Source organism: Calliphora vicina, chromosome 5, assembly GCF_958450345.1.
Source record: "Calliphora vicina chromosome 5, idCalVici1.1, whole genome shotgun sequence".
Lineage (NCBI taxonomy): Eukaryota > Metazoa > Arthropoda > Insecta > Diptera > Calliphoridae > Calliphora > Calliphora vicina.
The window spans coordinates 97202545-97224246 of record NC_088784.1 but is presented as its reverse complement, the minus strand read 5'-3'; the positions used below and the strand labels follow the sequence as shown (position 1 = coordinate 97224246).

The following is a 21702-nucleotide window of genomic DNA, read 5'->3' as shown; positions in this document are numbered from 1 at the left end:
TAGTTTGAACTTTTTTTTTATCAAATATTATTAAAATACGTTGAACCGACATTGAATAAGTGCGCTTAGGTTAGTTCAGCGACTTGTTCACTTGGGACAATATATGAGACAGGTCAAAAAGGTATCAATTAACCCCCTCCTAGGACATCCCCATGTTAAAGTGACAGGTCCCCTTCATGTAAAGTGTTAGAACTGGAACCGGTCCGACCACTTTGGAACTGTCACGTGATAAGTTTGGTGTTAGTTCCTTTTCCCCTAGGGATACTTCAAAATAAAAATTTAAAATATTTTTATATAAACAAAATTTTTTTTTCCAAATTTGTTTCTTTGATTTTTTTGAAATTTTTTGGAAACATTTTTTTTCGAATTTTTTTTAAATATTTAAAATATTTATCGAAAAAAACTTTTGGTGAAAAAAAAATTCGGGTTAAAAATATTTTTTCCTATTTTGACCCATTGTAGGTCCAACTTAATATGGTCTTATATACGTCGTTGCAAAGGTCTTTGAAATATCTATCATTAGATATCCATATTGTCTATATTAATAACTTAGTAATCCATATATAGGTCAAAAATCGAGGTTATCCTTATATATAGCCATTTGTGGACCGATTTTCTCGATTTTAAATAGTAATTGAATATCTATCATTAGATATCCATATTGTCTATATTAATGACTTAGTAATCCAGATATAGGTCAAAAATAGGTCAAAAATCGAGGTTGTCCTAGTTTTTTCCTTATATCTCAGCCATTTGTGGACCGATTCTCGATTTTAAACAGCTACCAGCCGGAAGAATTTCGAAGATATTGATGTATGAATCGTGTATGTAAGTTATTTGGGGACTTCGGAAAGTTGATTTCAACACACAGACGGTCAGAAAAATGGACAGACGGACGCAAATGAAAAATGTGTGAATTACAAACGGAATCACAAACTTATATATACCCTTGCCACTCATGGTGAAGGGTATAAAAAGTACCAAACACATCTCTGCCAATTTTTTAAATAAATAAAGATAAAAGTTACCGAATTTACCCGTTTTACACACTAAGCCATCGAAAGAAGGGAACCTATAGTCCAAATTGTATGTCTCTAACTTTTGGCGTTGAATCAATCAGTCACTCTGTTATGTTACTCTTGTATATATGTATGTATATAAGACATATATAGATATATAAGTTGACTGCAGACGGACGGATGGTCATCCCTTTATTGACTTTTAAAGTGATTCGGGGACCTATGTACTTAAAGTTGGTTGTGGGACTTTAAGTATATATAATAATAAAATAAAAAATATATTTATATATGCAGTTTGTGAAAATACTATTATGGATTTTGAGAAAATTTAGTTTTTGGTCACAAATTTTAACATAAAATTAGTTTCTGTATTTTAATAATTTTTGGAAATTTAGGTTAAAAAGGGCCAACCTAGTTTTTAGCCTAACTAGGATAACGCTTACCTATCATCTGCTGCCAAAAAATTTAATGTTTTGTATGTATACTGTTTTCAAATCAATGTTCGAACCACTGTGCTGTTGCATAACTTTACATACCAACATCGCAGAAAAAACTTTGCAGGGGGTTATGTTAGTATTTTTTTTTTAATTTTCTTTTGTATGCGTTTTCTATACAATGATAGTTTTTTACACACATTATAAGGCATTGAAAATCAGGATCATCACCAGCCACACCAGATTTTCCCACGAAAGAACAGCAGTCACCCACTGTATAGCAGTAGTTTGCACTTAAGTATGTTGAGGGTGAAACCTATAATAAATTTTAGAAAGAATATGAATGAAATGTAATGGAATTTTATTCAATATAAAATATAAATATTTTTACTTACTTACATACATACATACATACGAGTACATACTTTTATTTTGCTAAAGTATTTACAAAAATAAAATCAATATTTTATGGTTGAATTAAATATTACAACAGCAGAAAGTTTTTTGTGGTTGTACTTGAAAGAAAAGTTAAGTAAAGTTTCTTGCAAAAAAAAAATTAAATAAAAAAAGTTAGGAAAACATAAAATTTTTGTTTTGAAATGAAAATTTAATTTGTTGCAGAATTTTGTTTTTAAGGAAATTTTTATGTACTTATCGTCGTTGCTGTAAACAAAAAGTCATACATACATATGTGTAAATTTTCAAAATTGAATTTATTTCATTTTCAAGAAGATTAATATAAAGAAAACATGTTTTTTAATAAAAAAAATATTTTTTTGATCTCCTAAAAAATCATTTATGAATAAGAAATGCATAGAACATTTTGTTGGCTCATCAACGATATCTTTTCTTTCAATTGTAAATGTATCGAAAATTTGTATAACTATACATTCTTATGAATTTGCTCCTTTATAAATTGTATATTGTACTTACATATATATACAACTACAGATTTAAATTTAAATTCTTTCTGTACTTAACTTAAATTGTAAGTAAATACGTAACATTTAAAAAAACTTAAAATCTTTACTTGTTTACTTGTTTACATAGAGCCGCCCTTTGAAAATAATGTCTTCGTTTCAAATGTTATAACATATTTAATTATCTAAAAGTTCATGGAATAATTTTGTACTATTACTCCAAAATTAATTGGCGGAAATCTTTCTAAACGCACACAAATCATTTGTAAAATAAAAACTCTTACTTTGCTTGTAAATTTTCAAACAACTTTTCCTTTTTTTTAATAAAATTTCAGAAAAAAAAACTATATTCGCTGAAATTGACTATTAACAAAAGTTCTCTGAGATGCAGCCAACGTTTTGTTTTAAATATATCACAAAATTTCCAACTTTATTTATCACGGTAAGTTACCAATTTATCTTAAACTTTTACTTCCTAATTTTTTTTTTTTAATTTACACCTCCTTTGGTTGTATGTTTTCCGGAAATATCCCATTAACTTAAATTGCACATATTCAGGCACACATTCGTTGCCGCAGACTACTGCTGCACAAAAATACACTTTGTTAACCAAGTTTTGCTGATATTAATTTTATTACATATACGTTTTGTTCAGAGGTGGACAAAATTTAAATGATCGTACTTATTTTCATACTGTTTCATATTCAAAAGAAGCGTAGCACCACCGCGAATCATTTGATGCTCTCAAACATATGTCCTAAGAGAGTTCTAAGGACTCAGAATTATTTGCTGTTCGATATAAGCCTGTCCGTTTATGTCATATTATTCTAATTTCCTTTATTTTCCTTCCTTTGTTAATTTAGACGTATTGAAAAGATGGGAGTCATGTAAATGTAAGAACCTACACATTGGAAATAATTCTAATCCATTTCAGAATATTATAACATCATTTGAGGAGCCGCAGAAGAAAATGTACTTTTTCGCATCTTATCAAAAATTGGTTTTTTTGGTATTTTTATAATATTTGGATTGAAATCTTCTAGAAACAATCAAGTCAGCAACATTTTTTTATTTTACTAAGTAAATGTGTTCTAAAAAAATTTGTGCTTAACAAAACGTACTCTTTATACCCTACACCACCATAGTGGGGAGGGTATAATGCGTTTGTGCAGATGTTTGTAACGCCCAAAATATTAGTCAAACACCCACGTTAAAGTATACCGATCGACTTAGAATCATTTTCTGAGTCGATTAAACGATGTCCATCCGTCCGTCCGTCTGGTTGGTTGGCTGGCTGTCCATGTAAACCTTGTGCGCAGAGTACAGGCCGCAATTTTGAAGATATTTCGATGAAATTTGGTACATATCATTTTTTCTCAAGGACCAAGCCTGTTGAAACTGGCTGAAATCGGTCCATTATTTCACCTAGCCCCCATACAAATTTCCTCCCGAAATTGGACTTTATCGGTCATAAATGTTTAATTTATATATGTATCTCCACAAGTTCCGCTCCAAATAGGTTTTATATACACAAAATTCATGTCACCAAATTTTGTTACGATCGGTCCATAATTAGTTATAGCTCCCATATAGACCCGCTTCCGAAAATCACTTTATCGTGCATAAATCGCTTAAAAATGTTGGTATACACACAAAATTCAACATAGTTAACTTTAATACAGACATAATCACACGACCTAATTTCATGGTGATCGGTCCATAATTGGTCATAGCCCCCATATAACCCCACTTCCGAAAATCACTCAAAAATTAAATTATTGAAATTTTAAAAGAAAAATGTTTTTGCTCTTTTACTTAGTGTAGGGTATTATATGGTCGGGCTTGACCGACCATACTTCCTTACTTGTTTTTCTTTATTTTTTAACAACAGGTTCTTTTTCCGATATTAAAATGGTTTTATATCAAACATCCTTAACAATTAATGTGGTGACTTATGGCAGTTAGATGTATCTATTGATAAGTAAGACACTTGTTACCATTTCCGGGGGCGAAATAAATAAAACTCATTTTCCCAAAAAATTTGAAATATGCAAAAAAGTACCTTTTGTACAACATTTCTTTTTTCACATGATTTTTTATAGAAATAAAATTGTTTATAACATTTCTATAGATTTTCTATAAAAAAAATTTCTGTATACCAGTTTTTTCTATAGAGAATTTTGTGTATAACAATATTTTCTATAGAATATTTTCTGTATAACAGTATTTTCTACAGAAAATGTTGTGTATAGCTGTATTTTCTATAGAAAATCTTGTACATAACAGTATTTTCTACAGAAAATGTTGTGTATACCAGTATTTTTTTAGAAAATGTTGTGTATAACAGTATCTTCTATAGAAAATGTTGTGTATAACAGTATTTTCTATAGAAAATCTTTCTTTAAAAAATGTTGTGTATAACAGTATTTTCTATAGAAAATCTTGTGTATAACAGTATTTTCTATAGAAAAAATTCTGTATAACTGTATATTCTATAGAAAATCTTGTGTATAACAGTATTTTCTACAGAAAATGTTATGCATAACAGTATTTTCTACAGAAAATGTTATGCATAACAGTATTGTAGTAAATACTGTTATGTATAACAGTATTTTCTACAGAAAATGTTATGTATAACAGTATTTTCTATAGAAAATCTTGTGTATAACAGTATTTTCTACAGAAAATGTTGTGTATAACAGTATTTTCTACAGAAAATGTTGTGTATAACAGTATTTTCTATAACACTATTATCTATAGAAAATTTTGTGTATAACAGTATATTCTATAGAAAAATTTCTGTGTAACTGTATATTCTATAGAAAATGTTGTGTATAACAGTATTTTGTATAGAAAACTTTGAGTATAACAGTTGTTTCTTCAGAAAATTTTGTCTATAACAGTATTTCCAATAGAAAAGTTCATGTATTTTATTTCGTGTATATCACATCTCTGCTTTCCTTGCCTTATCTTATGGTTCATTTCGTGTAAATGACAGCGCCATGAAGTCATTTAAGTTTTAGAGTTAACGCAACTTTAAACATATGATGCTCTTTTTTTAAATTTATTTTCTTACTTTTTTTTCCACTCAACTAACTTGTGCACTTGCACCTTTTTTTCACACACAAGTACACTTTGTTACTTAATCACATATAAATTTATACATCAAATCCCAGAGACATGCACGCAATTCTATTTAAACAAAATTTTAACAAACACGCAGACATTTTAAGCATTTGAAACAGGTGTTTTTTTTATTTGAAAAACAACACTCGGGAAAAGTTTTCTTTTATTTCGAAAAAAAGAAATGTTCAGTAATAGTCGATGTTGGCATAAATGCACTATGGGGCTTTTTTTAAAAAAAAAACATTTTTATAACTCAATTAATTGCTTGGAGCCAAAAATTTCATTATTCTTTTTCTGATGGGCTCTAAATTAGGCATTTTTGTAATCTGACTTTTCTTCAACACAAAGCATTGTGGTTCCAAACGTAAATCTAGCTGGACACGCATGGAAAAGGGAATAAAAATATGCTATCAACAATAAATCAATTCATGTAAGAAGAGATTTTTTTCATCATTTTCAAAAAAAAATAGTTTGTGTTGAAATTGAAAATAAAATCGTTGCCTGCCCTCAGTAGAAACTTCTACTTGTAAACAATGTTAATAACACTCTGTTATTAGCATTGTTAACCAGCTATTCTGCTACACCCTGTTATGGCCCATCGTGCACTGTTGCCAAAAGTCTTTTCAAAAGTGTATGTCACCTACTATAGTTATTTTTGTATGGCAGGATGTGCGTATTAATATTCTGTGTAATTTACACAAAGTATTAAGTGCATGTACATGCGTACAGAAGTGTTTACGTGTATAATCGTCTGTGTTTTTACGTGCATTTCTGTGTATGAATTTGCATCTATGATATTTTCTATACAATTAGAAACTTGTTTGGTGAAACAAATACAATATAAGTAAATAAATATTCACACCATAACAGTATCACGTGCATGTAGCACGTCTAATTACCACAATCTCCTACAAATAACAAACACAAAGAATTTTATTTATTTGTTGTATGTATAAATACGTATAGGTATTAAGTAGACTGTGTCGAGAGTTATACATATATAAACATTGCCAAAAGACATACATATGTGTAAGCAGGGAGTGAAAATTGATCAATAAATAAAACATGTCCTTTCAGGCATCATCAAACTAAAGCGAATTTCGAAATTCTAGAGAACTTTAAAATTTGTATGGGCATGGAAATTAATTTGTTTTTATCGAAATTTTTCGTTTTGTCTCATATACCTCCCATTTATTTTGGACTGTTACTTTTCCCGCATTTACCATTGCTGCTGCGGTTACAGTTTGCAAAAATTGTACGATAATTAAAATAAATTCAGTAGTGTATGAGAATGTTTGCATATTTGTAATTTAATTAGTAGTAAATATCTAGAAATATTTAAATGTAAGCTTGGTAGCAACTGTTATGTTTTCTCTTTTACTCAGAATGATTACAAATACATCTTTATGAGCGAGCTTAGAATGTTCGTGCAATTTGTTGTAGCTAACTAGTATCAAAATATTACACATTAATTGTTTATTTATGTCATAGATAAATACACATAGAAACTCTCCTACCAAAGACCTAACTCAGTTGTCAAAAACCTAAATGATGAGTCTGTATTAGTGAAATAAACCACGTGACAATAAAAACAATACTCGTATGTGTGTTTTTTTGAGTATTTTTTTTGTTTGTGTTTTTTCTACTTTCCGCTCTTTACGTATTTCTCTATGGGTTATGTCATCTCAAAATAAATCAAATGTCACACATGACATGTCATTTTAACAAAATTTATTTATTTTTTGGACTTTATTATACCCTTTACCTTCGTGAGAGTGAGTGGGATATCTTTCAAAATAAATGTTTTGTAACTCAAAACATGCAATTTTTCACTTTTTTTTTAAAAACCGAACTTTTTTACCAAAATGGACCCTTTTTTAAAAAATTGTTTTTGCTCAAAAGAAAGCTTGGGGTTAGTCCTTTAAGATCTATTTGGTCGCTTAGTGGGATGCGAGTGGGATATATAGCAAAATAAATGTTTTGTAACTCAAGATATACAATTTATGATTTTTTTTTTTGGCAAAATCGAACTTTTTTTCAAAAGGGGCCCGTTTTTAAAATTTTTTTTTTGCTCAAAAGAAAGCTTTAAGAGCTTTTTGGTCTCGTAGACGATCGGAAGACATCGATTTTAAAAGTTGGTTCACTTGACGTGAAATCCCCCATATATGTATATTCTGGATCCTTATAGATAGCGGAGTCGATTAAGCCATGTCCATCTGTCTGTCTGTCTGAAGACCCCAGATATCTTCGGGATCCAAATGTTCAATAATTCTGTCAGACATGTTTTCGAAGTTTCCTATTTAAAAATGGGATGAGATATGAGGAAAAAGCCTGGACAACCTCGATTTTTTACCTATTGTTGACCTATATCTGGATTGATATGTCATTAATATAGACAATATGGATATCTAATGATAGATATTTCAAAGACCTTTCAAAGACCATAGTAAGTTGGACCTACAATGGGTCCAACCCGAATTTTTTTTTAAACCAACAAAAATTTAAAAATACCAATTTTTAAAATTTAAAAAAAATCGAAAAAAAATGAAAAAAACAACTTTGGAAAATAAAATAAATTTTGTTTACCTAAAAATATTTAAAATTTGTATTTTAAAGTATAATTTGGTGAAGGGTATGTAAGATTCGGCACAGCCGAATATAGCTCTTTTACTTGTTTTTCTTTTATTTAAACAAAAACACGAAACTTTTTTTTAAAAAAGTTAATTTCAATATCACAAGAGTGCACTAATATGAATTATTAATTGAAAATACATTTATTTAAAAAAGTTACTTTAAGGAAAACCATTTTAAAATTACGCTTAATTATCGGCGTATACAACTAAAAAATTGATTTCTAAGCCACCGCTAAGCCACCGTTAACCAAATAATAGATACCCATTCAGTTCAACTATCGCTGAAATACCGTTTCCGATATAACTACAATTACCGTTACCTTTATACTACCGTTACAGTCATTCTAGAAACCATTTTAAAAAATGAAAATACAAATTTCTGTTATTTTTTTTTTTTTGGTGAATTTTCCTATCAGTTTAAGTCAGGTCGAATTAACAGTCATTATTAAAATACCGTTACCGAATCACTTTTTGGCAGCTCTAATACACCTGTGTATTTTTTTATGCATAAATTCAACATATATTTGATGTAAATATGCATATTTCAGTTTGTGAGCTACATATTTTTATGACACAAATACGCTTGGTTTAATATTATGCATTTATGAACATTTAACAAAACCACTTATTTCAAAAAAGAAAACTTGTTTAAATAAAAGCTTTTAAATCTTTCTTAAGACAATTTTTAAAATCTTTGTTAAGAATATGACTATTAGTCTTTTAAATCTGTGTTATCTTAGCATAAAATATGAAAAATATGGAAAATATTCTTATCTCGAGTTAAGTGCTTTTGCCAAAACTCCACAGTTATTTATTTGCAAATATTTATATTCTACATTGTGGCAAATGTTGAATATTTGCTATGGCAACGAATTATTCTTGAAATATATATTTTTGAAAACCTATAACAGCCACTTAAAATTCCATTGACTGTTTCGTGTGGCACTTTATAGTTGAAATAAATATTAGTTCAATTAATAAAATAAAACTGACGCTTTTCTTTTATTAGTTTGTCGAATATATTGGGTCATTGGTTTATAAGTATCATTAGTTCAATATTCAAACTTTATGGTTATTTTCAATTGAATTTTGCTGTTGCGTTTACCTTTATTCAATCAACCAAATATTTCAACTACAAAGTACAGAATGATACAATTGTTAAGTGGCATTTTGTGCTTTTGAATCATAGTTCAAGAGAAGAAATTTAAAGTTGAATTTAAATTTTTGATATAAAAGTATTTTTATTCTAGTTAGAGTGTTATCAGACAGATATCTGACCAGACAGGAAAAATTGACTTTGGACAACAATGACGACAATCTCTCAGGTCTGAAAGGGAAACCGCTAGAAGCGAATTGAGATAGACAAAATCAGCAGGCACATGACCCTGCAAAGGGTGTCCCAGGACAGAAGAGCAAGGAACAGGACAAATAACAGGAAGAACTGAAAAGGTTTTCGGGCTACAAACGCTCTCTCCAGTATCTCAGGACGTTTTACTCACGAGATCCTGCGTCCTTGACTGTTCGAGAAAAGTTGTTGCGGCATAAACACACCTACTGCATACAGAAGTATGAGGCTATGCTAAATAGTATTGATGTGAAGGTCAGGCTAGCCAAATCTACGATCGAACAAACCCAGAGCAGGCATGTGATCACATCTAAACCTGTGCCCCATGTCAGCACTGGACGGAGAATCATGACGTACATCTACATCAAAGAGGGACACTCTGGGGCCCCAGGTGCTGTCCGTAATCTCCTCCACTCGAGAAACTAGTCAACTAGCTTAACATCAGCACCTGATCATAGATCGTAGTCAACCAAATTATACTTCAAAATACAAATTTTAAATATTTTTAAGTAAACAAAATTTATTTTTTTTCCCAAGTTGTTTTTTTATTTTTTGGAAAAATTTTTTTTTTCGAATTGTTATTTGAATTTTTTTTTGAAATTTAAAATTTTTTTTATTTTAAATTTTAAAAAAAAAATTTGCGTTAAAACATTTTTTCCGATTTTGACCCATTTCAGGTCCAACTTACTATGGTCTTATATACGTCGTTGCAAAGGTCTTTGAAATATCTATCATTAGATATGCATATTGTCTATATTAATGACTTAGTAATCCAGATATAGGTCAAAAATCTAGGTTGTCCTGGTTTTTTCCTCATATCTCAGCCCTTTTTAGACCGATTTTGCTAATTTTAAATAGGAAACTTCTCGAAAGCATATCTGACTGAATTATTGAAGATTTGGATCGCGAAGATATCTGGGGTCTTCAGAAAATTGATTGCAACAGACAGAAGGGCAGACGGACATGGCTTAATCGACTCCGCTATATATAATGATCCAGAATATATATACTTTATAGGGACCGAAAATTATATTGTTGAAATTACAAACGGCATGACAAACTTATATATACCCTTCTCATAATTACTACGGACAGATAGCAGGTTCTAGAGGAGAAGATCTTGCGGACGCTACTACTACATTGAGTAAGGAGGATTTTTTTACTGAATTCGATGACGCCAAATTGGCTTTCTCAGAAACTGTATCCGAGGAGTTGGCGAACTCTGGCCCAACGCAAGGATCTAGAATCGTCCCCCTATTGTAGAAATTGCTTAGATGAGTAGGAATCGGTACAACATCTATTATGTGACTGCCCTTCTTTACAAGAGCGTAGACTATTAAATCTTGGTCAGAGGTGTTTCACTATTAAACTTGATCAAATTTATTAGATTTATCGGTTGGGGACCGGGAACCACAGGAGTCACATAGTCATCAGATTAGGGAGGCAAACCATTCTCTTTTCATAATCATAAGAGGAAAATGGCCTCCGAGTGAACTCGCTAAATTGTTGAGAACAACTGTCTTTGGTGTGCAAATCACTTTCAAGGATTCTCCAAAATGTTTTATTTTCTTCATATATGAGTTACATAAAATTATAAAATATTGCTTTATGAGAAAACTAAATAAATTGCAAAAATTTACAAAAAAAAAACTTCTTGCTACAATAGTAAAGTACACAATTCTACTTATTTAAACACGTAATAAAAACATAAGTTACTGTCTTTGCACTTCCCCAACTATTTTTGCCAGTAGAATTCTAAAAATCAGAGAAGTGTTTGCTATTATTAGCAACAACTCCTTTAATGTTTGCTACATTAAGATTGTGTCTTGGAATGAAGATACTCTTGCTTTAAATAATAAATTTAAACTTTTAGATTATCTGCACTGAAATACTTACACACAAACCTAAATAAACAGTTTTTCGTATTTACTTTAAAGTTATTTTTCTTTAAGAGCAGAATTCTATTCTAAACTTAATTCTATAATCAGCTTTAATATGGGTTTCTATACAGTTTTAGTTGTTCGTTTGTTTTTTTGTTTGTTTGTTTTCGCTTAGCAAAAATAAACGGGAAATATTTTTCTTAAAGCAAAAAAGGAATGTTTACTATACATTTACAGCCCTAAAATCGAAAATATCTTAAGTACAGAACAACAAACTATTACAAGATCAAGAAAAAAATTGGTGTTGAGATAGCGTTAGTGGTTTTGTATTATTTCGATGTACATTGGTATCACCAATGATGTTTTTAATTTTTGTCATACGAGTGGCTTTGGATGTACCTTCTTTTTTCAATATTATCTGTCTTTCTTTTTTCAATATTATCTGTCGTGTGCCATTTCGTACAAAAAATTCTTATACAAAAAAATGACTTAAACATTATATTTTCATTGTGGTTTGGCGAATTCAGAGAAATAATGTTTAGGAAACCTATAACTTAGTGAGAAACTCGTATTTCAGTTCAGATGGTGCTTAAAGCTCTGATTAAGCCGTGGCTTCCAAACATTATTTGTAAAGTGTCTAGTTAACATTTAAGATAGTGGAAAAGTGATAAACATAATCATTTGAAGTTTGATGTAATTATGATTTGGACAGAACTGAAAACCCACATTGATTGAGAGGAAACATGGATGGTTGAAAAACAAAACATATAAACCCACCTTTGGATTCCAGAGATAAGATAATTTTGCCTCCATTACCCATCAAATTGGGAATTATGAAGCAGTGTGAAAACATTAGATTAAAATATTCCATACTTTGTCTTTCTTTCAAGAAAGTTTCCAGGTTTGAATACAGAAAAACTAAAATCTGGTATAAAAAGACTTTTAATGAAAGAAAGCCATTTCATACATTCAATGAATGATTTAGAAGCAGCTGCTTGGAAATCGTTTATTGTCGTTGTGAAAAATTTCTTAGAAAATCAGAAGGCTAAAATTTATGGGAATTTAGCTTTAACAATCTTGGATTTATGCTGGCGGGTCAATAAGTCCGTGACTTTTAGAATGGCACACAAAAAAAAAATTATTTTATTTTTCAACATAGTCTCCTTTGAGCTCTATACACTTTCTCCAACATTTCTCCAAATTTGTATCTCTTCCAAAAAATAAGATTTGTCAAGGTCATCAAAATAGGTATTTTGATGTTTTGAATTTGGACCTTATGAGCCCACCAGCAGAATAAAAGTACTTTTTTCCGAAAAAAATTGCTAAAAATCGACTTTTTAATTTTTTTATATTCAAATGCATGAAACTTTTTACTCAGTGATGACTTTTAAACACTTCATTCTTTATTTGATATATAGATCTATTGTTAATCCTATAAAAGAAAAATGGATAAAATCGGAGAATATTTGGAACCGCGGTCACCATAAAACTGGTGAAGGGTGGGTAAAAATGTTGAAAATAAAATTTTCAAATGCGAATATCTCCTAAGCTATAAGAGATAATTGATAGGTTTTATGTAGTGCTCGACGTGGAGATTCTGTATGTGTAATTTTTTTTAAACCGGAACATAAACGAAGAAATAAGATCATTTTAAAAATTGAACATACCCGAGGTGTCCTATTTTGGGAACCCCTGGCCCCGCTTCTGGTGGGGTCATGAGGTCCAAATTCAAAACTTAAACTCGACTACACTTCCTCTTTGCGCATGTGAAATTTCATTCAAATCGGCGTAAGGGTTTAGAAGTTACAGATTTATTTCCCTCTTTTTTTATTCTCATACCACTGTGTGTCGCACATTAAATAGAATTTCATTATTTTTGACAAAATCTATTATTTTTTCTTCTTCCAATAAAGAAAATTTATTTGTATACCCTTCACCTTCGTGAGATGGTTATATATAAGTTTGTCATTCCGTTTGTAATTTCTACAATATAATTTTCCGACCCTATAAAGTATATATATTCTGGATCCTTATAGATAGCGGAGTCGATAAAGCCATGTAGTCTGTCGCTCTGTCCGTCTGTCTCTCTGTCTGTGGAAATCAATTTTCTGAAGACCCCAGATATCTTCAATAATTCTGTCAGACATGCTTTCGAGAAGTTTCCTATTTAAAATCAGCAAAATTCATTAACAAATGACGAAAAAACCAGGACAACCTTGATTTTTGACCTATATTTGGATTACTATGTCATTAATAGACAATATGGATACCTAATGATAGATATTTCAAAGACCTTTGCAACGACGTATATAAGACCATAGTAAGTTGGACCTACAATGGGTCAAAATCAAAAAAATTTTAATCCGAATTTTTTTTTCACGATAAAAAAAATTTAAAAAACAAAAAAAAAATTTAAAATTAAAAAAAAAATTAAATTTAAAAAAAATTTTAAATATAAAAAAAAAAATTTATAATTTAAAAATATTTATTTATTATTTATTTTGAAGTATAATTTGGTGAAGGGTATATAAGATTCGGCACAGCCGAATATAGCTCTCTTACTTGTTTTTATTGATTTTGTTTTTCTTTAAATTTGAAATAAAAAATAATTAAAATAATTTCGTTCCTACTGCACCGAAAACAACCTAATTTAAGTTTTTTTCGCTCCGGCCCAAAATGGCAGGTTTTTCGTTACTGATCGGTGCCGTTTTCTTCCAATTTTCGTTGCCGATATCTGAAACGAACTTTTTGCTGGTGGAAATGTATGGAATTTCGTTTTCGGTGCCGATTACGGTGTATGCGGGAATATAGCTTAAGCTGTAAAATAATTTAACAAAATCTTGTAAAATCGTTTATTTTCGTTTTGTTACAACAGAAATTTCTCGAAAACTACATTAAATAACGAAAATTGAGTATATTGTTGTTTAAGATATTTTCACTGTCAGCGTTCGACATGTTTGTATGTAAATATTTATAAAGATGTTTGCATGAATTTGAAAGCTTTGTAAGCACTTGAAAATGTTTGGTTTTATGTCGTAGAACACAATATTCATGCTTTGTAATACTATTGTTTACCTACGCCAACAAATTTGGAAAAGATAATTAAGCGAAATAAGTCCTATATGCCAATTCTGATTATACTCTGTATTATGAGAGGCAACACGGAATAAGAGTTTAAACCATCACAGTCAATCGTTTCTATGAAAGTGGATATAAATAAAGTTTAACAGTTTTGGTTCTTAAGCTCTTTTTTTCATGCTGTTATTTATTTGTTTACTGGTTTATTTCTAAATATTTACTTCGGTATACAGTAGAACTGCCCTTCAAATATAGATTTGCTTTGGATGATTATTCTTTTGTACTTTAGTATCTAAAACTGACTGCTGCAAAATTTGAGGTCAATCATATAACTAGAACCCGTGCCGCAAATCGATTGAAAGTTTTAAAATTGGACAACACATCCAAAGCAAGTACAATTTTAAAGGACCTGTCTAATACATATGTTTGTAAGTGATTTACTCTTAAAGGTTTATTAACATCACATGCACAACCACATAAATAACTTAAATAACTACTATCGAATTACGAGTATGTTTGTATATAGAATGAATCCTTTATGTCAAAGCAGGAATGACAAAGAGGATGACATATGTATTAAAGTAGACAAAAGTGAAGACTGAAAATACATTTTATTTAGATTTACTTGTGACCAATTTTTAATTTATTTCGAATTCATTTTAAAAAAAAGTTTTAAAGACTTTAATCTAAATATTTTTAAATATTTTGTTTGTAGACCCACTAAAGTTAGCTTAGGTGCAAACGTTGTAAGTCCACTTTTTATGAAAATTGAGAATTTAATACGAATTTAAAACGTTGGTATAAGTAAAAAAATACTGTTTGTTTAAAAACCTTTACAAGTATTTAATTTTTTCTCGTTGTTATATTAACGAAATAATAGGATTCAACAAAAAAAAATCCTAAAAGGGTTATTATTTTAATATTTAAAATGGTTTGCAAAATCCTTAACCACATAAGTGAAAGTGTGTTAAAAATGTTTGACAAATCTTTAAATTTTATTTAACACCTGTGACTTTTTTTAGAGTCAAATAAACTTTTTTTGTAAATAAAACACAACAAAATTAATGGAATTTTGGATTTATTAGCTCACAAATTTTGTGGCATTTAATGTTTAAAAATAATTTCAGGCCTGAACGTCATCCTGTCGGTTCAATTTTCACCATCATCCGGTCTTGTTTCGTCAATAGTGCGACGAATGTTGGCTTCTAAATTATCAATTGTTGCTGGTTTATCAGCATAGACTAGAGATTTGACGTATCCCCATAAAAAGTATCTAAAGATGTCAAATCACACGAACGAGGTTCATTTCTTGAGGTAATTCGGTCCTCAAACTTTAGGCTCAACAAAGAGAGGGTTTCACACGCTGTGTGGCATGTTGCGCCTTGTTGATATCATTTTTCCTCCAAATAAGTGCAATAACATAAGAAATAAAAATATTACGAATCATTTGCATGTAGCGTTCGTCATTCCCGGTAATATTGGCCACGGTTTCAGATTTAAAGACAAATGAGCCGATGACGCCTTCGGCATGTAAACCACACCAAACAGTGATTTTTTCGGGATGTAATGGTGTATCAAGAGTCTCATGAGGATAGTACCTTCTCCAAAAACGACAACTCTGCTTGTTTAAATACCCGTTAAGCCAGAAATGAGCTTCATAGCTGAAGATTATTTGGCGATAAAAATCTGGTTCAACTTGTAATTTATTTTCAGCCCATTTACCGAATATTGCAAATAAATTTCAACGCTTGGTAAAGGTAGCTCTTTGCATGTTGATTTGTCAAAGTATCTCAACCCAATAAGCACCAAAGCCCCAACAATTCAAGCACTTGAATATTTTGTTGGAATCTGACTTGAATGCAAATGTAATTGTGTTTTAAACTTGAAAAATATTTGTAAAATTTTATATTTTTCAAGCAAAAAACATATGGTTTGAATTTATGGAAACATAAATTCAAAAATTCCAAAAAAAAATTTTAAAATATTTAATTTGTTCATGTTTAAAACATACTTATATTTGTATTCAAGTCAAATTCCAACAAAATCTTCAAATGCTTGAATTATTGGGGCTTTTTTGCTTATTGGGTATACTAAAAAAAAAGTCAAACACACTTCATTAGTATGACAGCTAGTTATCCCTATCGGAAATTCCATACGTCGAAAAAAAAACACCCGTTAGTAACTTTGTCGAAATCATTCGTTAATTTTGCATTCTCGTGAAAGCAAAACGAAATAACAAGAAAATCAACTGTTAATTTTTTTTTTTTTGTTCAAATTTTCTTTTTAAAACTATTCATGTATTATTTAGTTAGTCCAACTGTATGTATGTATAATTTTGTCAACTTTGTATTCAAATTTGATTTTGTATCCACTTTATAGCACAATGTTGTTCAGCACTTTCACTGGCACAAAAAGAAAAATCGAATTTTAAACATGTTCACCAATTTACATTTGTCAGAATTAACTCGTCAACACGTACGCCAACCAGGGATGCCAGAAAATTTTGAGAAAAAATTTACAGAATTTTTACCATAGGGTAACATAGAGACGAGACGTAATTGTCAGAAACCTAAGTCCAAGGCGAATTCACACAAGGTGGTGTCAGTTCTACAAAAACAACGATTGGACTTAACAAATGTCAAAAAACCGAAATGAAAAATTAATCAAATAAGTATTAAAACTTAATATAGTGTAGATAATTGAATAGTGAGGGCTTTACTTATTTATATAAACAATAAATATTTTGTTAATAAGCTTAGAATATGTAGATATTTAAATATAGAAACAAGCTTTGACAGTTGTTAGAACCAAAAAGCGAAAAAAAAATTATCAGCTGTTTGACTGACTCCACCTTTTATAAATTCACCTTGCCTAAGTCTGTTGTCAAAAACCTAACTCTTGCAACAACCAAATACATGCTAGGCAATGTATTTTGTTGTTGTATCAAACATATGATTTGTTGTATTTTTGTTTGACAAATCGGAGTGTCTCGTCTCTATGTATAATACTCTATGATTTTTACTTTGATTTTGAAAAATTGAGAATGTAAAAATACTGTTGTAAAAAATTACATAAAATTGTCAAACATTTTTAACAAACTTTCTTTGTTTGGTAATTTTGAAAACCATTTTAAATAATTAAATAATAAATTTGTTTACCACAGATTTTAACTTTACAAATTTAGAGTTGTATAAATGAACTCCTCAGCAATATTGTTGTATACGTTACTACTTTTGGACCGATTGGACTCGAAAAACACGTCCTATTTTTCGAATATGTCTCTCGTACCCCCTTCGGAATTTTACCTATTTTTTTATCAAAATTTCCACTTTGGGCCACATGTTCTAAAATCCCAAAGCTGGGATCAGAAAACGGAAAGCAGCTTTGTAAACCTTGATGTGTTCCCTATTCATCCCCAAAGTATTTTCCAAGCCCCGAAGGAAATGTGGACCCTATGGGCAAAATTGTAAAAAAATACCATTTTTGGGAATTTCTCCCAATTTTTAGGAATTGCAGGATTCGCTTTGAACTTTTGACAAGTTTTTTTAAACTTTGTTATTTAGAATGACAAATTTAAAAAACGATGAAAATTTCTTTGAGTTTTGTTAATAAATAAAGATTTTATTACATATTTATTGAGTTTCTAAAACTAAAATTTGTATCAAAATTTTAATATAAATGGAAATATTAGGAACAATTTGATCCACATTTATTCCGAACAATTTTTTTTGTTTAAAAATTTCATATCAATATTAGATTCAAAAATATCCCACTTTAAAACTCAGTCCTTCAAAAATATTGCACTTTTTATACCCTTCACCTTCGTGAGAAGGGTATATATAAGTTTGTAATTCCGTTTGTAATTTCCACAATATAATTTTCCGACCCTATAAAGTATATATATTCTGGATCCTTATATATAGCGGAGTCGATTAAGCCATGTTCGTCTGTCTGTCTGTTCAAATCAACTTTCCGAAGCTCCCAAATAACTTACATACACGATTCATACATCCATATCTCCGGTTGCTATTTAAAATCGAGAAAATCGGTCCACAAATGGCTGAGATATAAGGAAAAAACCAGGACAACCTCGATTTTTGACCAATATCTGGATTATTAAGTCATTAATATAGATAATGTGGATATCTAATGATAGATATATCAAAGACCTTTGCAACGACGTACATATATATGACCATAGTAAGTTGGACCTACAATGGGTCATAATCGGAAAAAATATTTTTTAACCCGAATTTTTTTTTTCACCAAAAGTTTTTTTTTTGCTAAATACTAAAAAAATTTAAAAAACAAAAAAAAAATTTAAATTTTAAATTTAAAAAAAAAAAATTCAAAAAAAAATTTGTCCAAAAAAATTAAAAAAATTAAAAAAACCTAAAAGTATTTAAATTTTTATTTTGAAGTATTATTTGGTGAAGGGCACAGCCGAATATAGCTTTTTTTATTATACTTGTTTATAATAAAAAAATTTTCTTAATATTTTATTCAACAACAAGTCAATGGTTCTGACATTTTTTACTAAAATATAAAAAAGAAGGGAATAAAAAACCTTTAAGTAAACTATTGTCAACAAATCTGGCAGGCCTGACGCTGTTGGTCAATGTTACATTTGTGGTTAAATTGAGAGGTAGTGGTCGCTGACTAAATATGTATGTATGGAAATATGTATATTGACCTACACTTTAAACGTACGTTGACATCAGGTATGGAAAATTCTGAAATATTGTACTTATTTCATCGCCCTTCAGGGATCACATGACTGTGGTTTATACCCAAATTACGACAAGAGATTGTTTGTTAAATGGTTGATGTCTAGGCTAGTGGCAAATTTCGATCAACTCACTATATCTCTAGAAATTATAGTTAAGACACTCTTTAATATATAAAGGAGTAATTCATAATTATAATGTACTTTTTAAGTATAGTTAAAAAGTACTTTATTGGCAAGAGTTCATTACAAATTTCGAAATCTCAATGTTCCCAGTCTGATATGCAAATGGTACCACTCTAATGCATATACCAGCAGTAAGAATAGTTAGCAATTGTCTGTGTATATGTGATATGGCAATAATTACATTTAACTGAAGTCTACTTTGTAACATGCAACACATGTTGGGTGCTGCATTAACTGTCATCAAGAATTTCAAGTATTTTCCGGTTTAAGTTTTTATCGCTCTCGATTTTTTTTTCTTTTATTTTTTTTTGCATTGTATGCCAACACAACAGGATACTCAAATTGACACCATTCGATTCAATGAATTTATGATTGGTTTTGTCCTCTATCCGGAGAGCTCACTAAAAATAGATGAATTTCATACATACTTCTACACTCACATATAGACGGACAGACAGACGGACAAAAACCAAAAACACTTGCGAACTTATTTGCCAGAGCAATCATAATTCATCACTATTTCATTTTCGATTTTCTCTGCAGTTCTTCAAACTATGTACATAAGGGTGGCCCGGTTTGTATGGAGGAAATATAAATTAAATTCTCTAGATCGGGAGGAATATAGGTTACTAAAAATTCGAACTAAATTGAATTTCGAAGAACGAAAAAATTTGTTTCGGTGATATTAAATGAGGTTTATAACTTAATAATTTAAACTTGTTATTTTATACAATTATATGTAAAAGTTTAAAAAACTGATATTTTTGCAAAAATTACAAAATTTTGAATGTTTTTGGACTTACACGATCACTTTACAGCATTGAAAGTGGATTTCAAATATCTTTCACATGGTACCAATATTTTCAAGGTTATAAAATCGAAAAAAATCATAAAAACCTTAAAAAAATTTAATTTTTATCTTGTGATCCAGTTGACTTTAGGAGAAAAAACTTTTATTTTAGTTAAGAACATCGACACCTTATTTTTTCATCCACACAAACGGGTCCACCCTAATGTACAATATTTACATCAGAAAAAAATTCTTGGCAGCAAAAGAAAGAAACAAATAATGGATTATTCTCATACCAGATTGTACGAATGTGAACTCTGATCTGTGGCAAAATCGTTTTAGACGAATATGTATAAAAAATTGTATCAGAAAAATGTTGAGAAATGTGTATTCTCTTTAAGTAACACTCACATTCATCCACACAAGCCTATTAAATGGATGTTGAGTATCAAATGTTGATTGACATTGAATGGTTTTGTAGTTTTAAGGACATTAATATACAATAGGTTGGGCCCAATAACGGCTAGAGCCGTTGATGACATTAATCAATGCACTAAAGGTGTATAAAGCAACGGTGCCCATTCCATAGTGCTTTCGCGCTAACCAACAACACACATATTCTTATTCTCTTTTGTTTAGTCGTCACTGAGACAGCGACAAATGCACATGCTAAGCGGGTGCATTGCAATTTTTCATGACCACTTACAGAAATATTTGGATTGTTTAACATACATATTTCTTACTTTAAAACCGGGATCGGCAGACATATACTACTACATTTTGCACTTGTATAAGTGTAAGAGCGAAAAAACAAGAAATGAGAAATAGTTGTACTCTCATCTTCACTACAAAACAGGCAAGGAAAACTGAACATGTTAACTAACCGATTTGTCGAGCAATTATTGTGTATTAAAAAATAATAATTTACAAGAAACTTCTAAAACCCAATTAAGCATCTAAAGGGGAGAGAAAATTTACTCCTGTGAACAATTTTTTTCAGATTTGAAATGATTTTAATCAAAACAATGTAATAAAATAAGCCCCGACCGACTACTATTTCTCCCGATCGATTCAGGACTCTCTCTCTCTCTCTCTGGGATATATGTTCAGTATCCGAGTATGCGAGATTCGTTCTTGGCCTCAAAAGATGAGCAGTTCTTTTGACTCGGAATCCATATGTTACCAGAAAGATGGGAAAAATTCATAGCTAACAATGGCCAATACTTTGAATAATTTTATATTGTACAAATGTTTAAAAATAAAAGCTAAAAATTTGAAAAAATCCTGAATATTTGAATCATACACTCAATATTAAATTTAAGATTATTTCCTTGGCTTCCTAATTTACTATTTAACTAAATGTCTAAAATATGTACTACTTTTTAAGTAATTTCAATATTAAATATTAATATTATGCAATTATGTGACTATTAACAAACAACAAAGTTATTATACAACAAATTATTTTTGTTTCATTTCAGATTGTGTGGATAACTCTATAAAGCCGTATTAAAAACACTTTAATCCTTTCAACAAAAAAAAAATCTATGAACATCAAGTGTAAT

The 21702-nt window shown here is 29.9% G+C and overlaps 1 long non-coding RNA gene across 1 annotated transcript; it reads left to right on the top strand.

Annotated features, from left to right (window-relative positions):
* Positions 1-2707: 2707 nt before the first annotated feature.
* On the top strand, positions 2708-21681 carry LOC135960569 (uncharacterized). Its single transcript, XR_010576583.1, has 2 exons — positions 2708-2815; positions 21619-21681. It is a non-coding gene; the product is annotated as an uncharacterized LOC135960569 (long non-coding RNA).
* The last annotated feature ends 21 nt before the right edge of the window (positions 21682-21702 follow it).